This window comes from Cyrtonyx montezumae, unplaced genomic scaffold, assembly GCF_038088225.1.
Source record: "Cyrtonyx montezumae isolate F1298 unplaced genomic scaffold, pur_monq_1.0 scaffold_9, whole genome shotgun sequence".
Classification (NCBI taxonomy): domain Eukaryota; kingdom Metazoa; phylum Chordata; class Aves; order Galliformes; family Odontophoridae; genus Cyrtonyx; species Cyrtonyx montezumae.
The window spans coordinates 9,833,694-9,840,168 of record NW_027072100.1 but is presented as its reverse complement, the minus strand read 5'-3'; positions in this window follow the sequence as shown (position 1 = coordinate 9,840,168).

Genomic DNA, 6,475 nt, shown 5'->3' with positions numbered 1-6,475 from the left:
TCATGCGCGCTTCCCCGCCCGGCCCGGCCCGCCCCGCGCCCGCCGGCAGCACCGGGCCCAGCGCCGCGCGGCTCTCGCGTGGCTCCGCCGGCGGGGCCCGGCCGCGGGGCGGGAGGGCGGCGGCACCGCCCCGGCAGGGCGGGACCGGGCAGCGGCCCCCGGGCCGGGCGGATGCCGACCGCCTTCCCCTCCGGGCCGCCTCGGGCAGGGCCCGGTGGGCGCCCTGCTGCCGTGGGGGACGGCGGGGGCACGGTGGCACGTCCCTGCTGCGTGGTGGTGACCGAAGGGAGTCGTGGGGGTGGTGTGGTCAGAAAGCGGGGATGGAGCGCTGACGGCCTGCCCCGAGGTTCGGTTTAAGCTCGGGGTTGTCCCGCCGGCGGCTCCGTGTCTGCAGCTCCCGGTGTCAGCAAGGACTGGCGTCTCAGGGCAGAGCTGTCCCCGGGAACGCCGTGACCCCGGGCTCTCAGCCGCCATCCTCGTAGCCGTGGCTGCGCAGCAGTGTCGGGAAATCACGCAGCTGCTGGCAGCCCGGTGTCCAGCGCTGCCGGGCTGGTGGCCCTGCTCAGCGTCACACATCACTGCGGCAGCTCTGAGCACGCACCAAAGGCACATGGCAGTGCTCTAAGTTCCATCCCTGCTCCGTTTCCCCCCCCCCCGATCCCCACGGCCACGTGGGTGAGCAGACTCCGGGTTAGAAGGCTGCGAAATGCCGCTCTGCTCGGGAGGAATGCCATTTCGCAGGTGCCGGCAGTGCTGCCATCACGGCTCACGCCCGGCAGGGACAGCGCGATGCTGTCGCCACATGGGTGGACAGTGACAAGTGACTGTGGCCAAGCTCTCGGTGCTGCCCACCCTGCGGGGTCCTGCTACGTCGCATCACCGGAGCAATGCAACACCAGCTGGGAGCTCCCCCGCCGTTCCCCTCTTTGTCTCCGTGGAGGGGAAGGAGCTTAATTAATGTCTACAGAGAGCATGTAAGGCTCGATGTAATTGCTGGGTATGATTATCAACGGAGCAGAGGGTGCTCAGCGGGGTGGGAGGGGAGGCACAGCCCACCTCCTTTGTATAAATGGGGCACAGTCGAGGGAGCTCTGTTCCCTGCGGCGGGGAGAGCTGTGGGTCTGCAATAGGGCTGATGCACGTCCACTGCACTGCTCCTCGGTGCCAGGCTGCAAACTGCACCCATGTCCCTTCGAGTGCCATCACACGTACGGCGCAGATGAGAGTGCTGGTGGCAGAGCTGCAGCCCCAAAGCTGGGGGGATATTAAAAAGGGCTCGGAATGGGCTCTCTGTCACCATCCCCATGGCTGTGCTCTCGGCTTTCTATACTGGCCAGGCACAGTTTTGCAGCACATGGTGCATGGTGGCAGGGAGTGGCTGTGCAGCCCAGACATGGTGGGTGGGTTCGGAGAGCAGCCAGTGGCCAAGCGAGGTACAGAAATCCTAAATAGTGCCATATAATAACAGCCACAGTTCCTATCTTCAGGCCATGCTCAGAGAAGGGGAGGGGGCTGAGGAACGAACTTGAAAAGAGCAGCAAATGCGGAACAGATGCTGAGAAGCGCCTTTTTGTTGTCGTTTTCCAGGCGTAGAGTTGTGAGAGCCTGGCTGGGAAGGGCGAAGCGAGGAGGAGGAGGATGGGGGGGGGGGCATGGCACAGAGGAGTCGTGCAGCCACAGCACTGCCATTCTTCACGTGCTCATGGGAAGCCATCGTGACCCTCCTGCATCACAGCATTGCTCATGGAGGATGCAGAGCCCACAGCTGCAGCACGTCTCACCCCATGCTGCCAGGAGGCCGCATCCATGCCAGGGCAGAGCTGTGGGGCTCAGCTGCCCTGCTGGTGCTGCAGCAGCTCAGTGAGATGCTGCTGTCCCCACACGCTTCCCAGTTGCTGAGGTGGGTGTGCAGGGTGGGTGTGAACCCCCAGAATCCCACCCTGGGGCTTGGCACGGCCTGCCAGGGGCCAGTATGACCTGAACTACACTAGTAGTTAGGCTAGCACCTAAAAATACAAAACATGGGCAAAAGAAATCCCTCTCAAGGGCAGGAAATTCTTTATTTGGTGATTTTTTGAATGCAGGTCCGTCCTCCCTGGGGGCAGAGGGTGCCAAGGCAGTTTGGGACTGGGAACAATTTGTCCTTGAGTCCAGGGTTATCCCTCTGCCCAGAATGGGGCTAGCTGGCCGCAGGCACTTACTGGTGAATAACTACAAAACCCCTAACACCCAGCAGGCTGCAGCAGTGGGGTGATGTGGATATGAGATTTTACCTGCTGCTGCTCTCGGGACACCTCTGAAACTCATGCTGCAAGCTGCCAGCATGGGGAGCCGCAGCCTGGAGCCGGGATGTGCAGCAGCATCACCGACAGCAGGGTGCTGGGATACCCAGGAGTGGCACTGGGAGGCACTGGGAGCACAGCTGTTGCCTGTGTGCACTGAGCATCACTTGCTGCAAGGCGATGAACAGGCATCTGCATGTATTTTGAGGACACACACACCTGCCACGGCCCTGTCCCCAAACCAGTGCTGCCCTTGGGGACATCTGGTGGTGTTGGCTGCTTGCTCTCCATTATCCTCATGAGGAGGAGCACAGCCCCATGGCTCAGCCACCACCTGTGTGGTGCCAGAACAAAGCAGGAATCACTCGTGAGCATGCAGGCCATCCCCAGCCTCCTGCCAGCCCGCAGCATGGGCCTTTGATAGGAAACCAGAACATGTGCCAGCTATGAATGATGCTGATGGCCTGTTTTTTTCTTTTATTTTTCCTTTTTTTTTCTCCCACTGTGCTTGAATGAGTTCAGCAAACATAAGCTAAAAAAGAGGGGAAAAAGAGTGAGCAAAAATCCAAGCAGATTTAATTTCAGATAGGGCATGGAAGCAAAATGGCTGCAGTGCAAAGAGGGGAGGTTAATGGAGAAACCCTATGGCTGTGCTGCTATTCATTATTTATGGGGCATTCTCGTCCTGTCCCAAGCTGAGTGGATGGGTACTGGGGCCATCCTGAGGCAATGGGGTGGGTTTGAGTACAGAGCAGTAACGTTTGAAAATGCCCTTGAGTTGGTCTCAGTGTTTCTTATGAGTCCCTTCCAGCACAGGACACTCCATGATCCCCAGAAAGCCATTCCCTGGTGGGAAGTGAAGTGGCTCATTGCAGGTTGGCGATGTGGGGGTTTTGACTTGAGCCCCCCTCACGCTAACAGCCCATAGCAAACCAACTTAGAGGTGTGTCAAAACCGAGTTTTCCCCCAGAATTGTTCTGCTCTGTGCCTGGTGCTGCCTGGAGGAGTTTGGATTTTGGGGGGCACTGCTCACTGTGGTCCTTCAGGAGTTGGAAATGAGAACCTGAAAGTGAGGGAGGTTACATGGGGAAAAATATATGAAATGGAGCAATTCTTCCCGCTCCGATACATTCTAATTAAGGGAACTGTCACCCTTATTAAGAGGCCATTAATTCACCATCATAATTCACCATCAGGAGTGCGAGTACCCAAAATGTGCCTGGGCTTTGGGGACTGCATTTCCCAGTCCTGCTCCCCTCCTTCCTGTGTCCCTCGGAAACTGAACATCACCAATCTCCCCCTGCAGCCCCAAGCTCACCCCTGCCCGTGTCCTCTGCCCTGTCTGCTCTGTGTGCTTTTGCAGTGCAGAGGGTGGAGGATGATGCTCCAGGGGATGCAAAGCTGCAGGGGCTGCCAAAATATCCCCAGTGCTGCCTTTCTGCTGAACTCACCCCCTGGTTACAGACAGCTCTGTCTGTGGAGCCTCTCATTATGCATTCTGCGTGGAGGGCCTTGCATCAGCTTAATTAACGAGGTAAGAAAGACAGGACCTTTGAGGAAATCTTAATTATATTATCCATCTCACCCTGAGTGGCACCTGATCCATCCCGACACTGTTCCCAAGTTCATTAGCAATGATTTGAGATTGATTAGTCCTGGGTGTGCAGTGACAGGGGACAAGGGCCAGAGATCCAGGCTGGGGACTGGGAGTATGGAATGGTGAGCAGGGCTCTGGGGTGGGAAGCAGGGCTTCAGGATGGAATATGAGGTGAGAAGCAGATCTTTGGGATGGGGTGGCAACCAAGGGTATGGAATGTGGAACAGAGGTATGGGATGGGAAGTGAGGCTTTGGGATGGTGAGCAGGGCTTTGGGATGGCAATCGAAGTATTGGGATGGGGAACAAGGTTCTGGGATGGGGAATTGGTGTGGCTGATATTCTCACAGATACCTGATGGGAGGACAGGCTCCTGATGTGCTGGGGCACTTAACCTACCAGGGAAGGGCAGCAGATCCCAACTGGCCTCGGTTTGGCCCTTCAGCAGACACTGACATCCATCAGCAAATCGTGTCCCATGGCCGCATGCATCAGGGATATCTGCGGCTGTGTCTGTAGTTAAGCATGAATGTGAATGCTCTGAGATCGCTTCCTGAATCACAGAGGCAATCAGCAGCGTTTCAGTTCTGGAGATATCTGTATCATCAAGCCAGGCACAGTAATTACTTGGACAAATTAGGCATGCATTTGCTACGTGCAACTGTGTTGGTGTTGACTATTTTATTTTTATTTTTTTGCTTGTGAAGCCTTGCTGCAATCAGCAAGCAGCCTCCACCACTGGGAAGGGATTGCTGTATTTTTCCTTTTTAAAGCAAGAAAAATCTGGCCATTATTTTTTATCCCAATAGCTCTCTGTCCTGCTTATTGCAAACAAAGTAGCTGAGAGCAAGGAAACAGCTCCGGCTGCATCCCATCAGGATCTGGCCCGGGTCCCCTTCGGATATGGGACTCTGGGACTTCGGACACAGAGGGCATTAGAGGGCGCCAGATGATTGCCCAGAGGCGGACCCGTGCTGCGGTGTAGTGCAGAGGATGCTCAGCTCTCACCAGCTGCACCAGATGCAGAAATAGCAGAGCAGTGGCAGAACGGGATGTTCAGCCCTGATGTGGGCTTTGCTTTTGGGGTCTATCAGCTCAGCGGGTCTCTGTCTGCAGAAGGGAAACTGGAGCGCAGTCTGACTCGGGTGGGTGTGACACGTGGAGCTGGAGCTGGGATCCCAGTGACAGCAAAACTGCCCCCAGACTGCTTGAGCACAGTGGGCCAGGAGCCATTCCATCCCCTCACCTCTCCCCAAAAATCTCAGCATCTCAGTCTAACGATGTGGCACCCAGAGCTCCAGCCCAGCCACCACAGTCTACTCCAGGTCACAGCACCTGCACTTATGGGGACAGCCGCCTGCTGCCAGCCTCCCTAGTGCCACCACCATGCTGCCACCTGCTCCTCATACCCAGCACAGGGATGGCAGCACTACGATCTGGGTGAAGAGGTTTCACAGTGGAGGTGATGGGTCTGCATCTCGCGTGGGGCTCTGCTCTGCATGACAGCACAGCAAGGAGAAAATCTGCACTCTGTGTGGGCTGGGATCAGGCACCAGGCACTGTGCTTTGCTCCCGCACACGAGCTGGGAGTGCCAGCTCTGCCCTGCAGCTGCGGGAGCGATGGTTTTCTTCCTTCTTGTTTTCTTTCTTTTTCCTAAAATTCAATAAATTCGCTCAGCTTTGTTGCTTGTGAAGTACTAGCGAGGTGAGAAGAGCCAATTTCACTGCATTTCTAAAAAGGTCAATATTAGCAGAGGAAGAGGAAAGTCAGATTTCTGAGTATGTGGAGGAGGGAAAGGGGCAATGAGCAGCAAACCCCCATGGCTGTGGGGTCCCTGCAAATGGCCCCCTGAGCAACCCCATGTTTTGGAGGGGAGATATCCCCTTGCACACACCACAGCAATCCCACAGGGACAGCGTTGGGATATTCCCTCTCCCTGACTCAGTGGCTGAAATCTTCCACTTCGTTTTCCCCAGCTGGGGGGCAGGGAATGAGCAGAACTGTGGGACGAGCAGGAGAGCAGCAAATGGAAACAACAGTCCAACTTTATTCACAGAGCAGGAGGTGGTGCATGGTGGCACCTGGGTGCCTGCTCTGCCATGGCCCTGGGGTGTCCCCAGCACTGGTGGCACTGGGGGATGCAACTGGAAACATCACCTCCTCTCAGTCAGCTGTGATTTGGGGACGGTGCTGGTATGGATGGCACTGTCACAGCCCCTGGAAGGATCAGGAGTTTGCAAAAGCCCTGGAGGGGTAGAGCTCTGCAAGGGGCCTGGACAAAGCCTGGGCAGTGTAGGGAAGGAATGAATAGAGCCCGGGACCAGAGAACGGGGAGACAGGCACGTGGATGAGGACAGAGAAAGGACGCGGAGTACCTCCTGCGTACCATCCCCTGGAGCATGCCGACCCCTGCGCTTCCACCGCTGCTGACTCAGCTCCCTTTTTAATTCACAAAGTGGAGCCAGGCACTGGTGACTGCCCCGCTGTTAATTTCTTTGCCTGGTTGGGTCATCTGATTTGCTGCTGATAACATTATCTCCTAGGACACTGGAAGACAGCCCAGTTAGAAGGGAGAACGAAGCCCCGAGGCATTGACA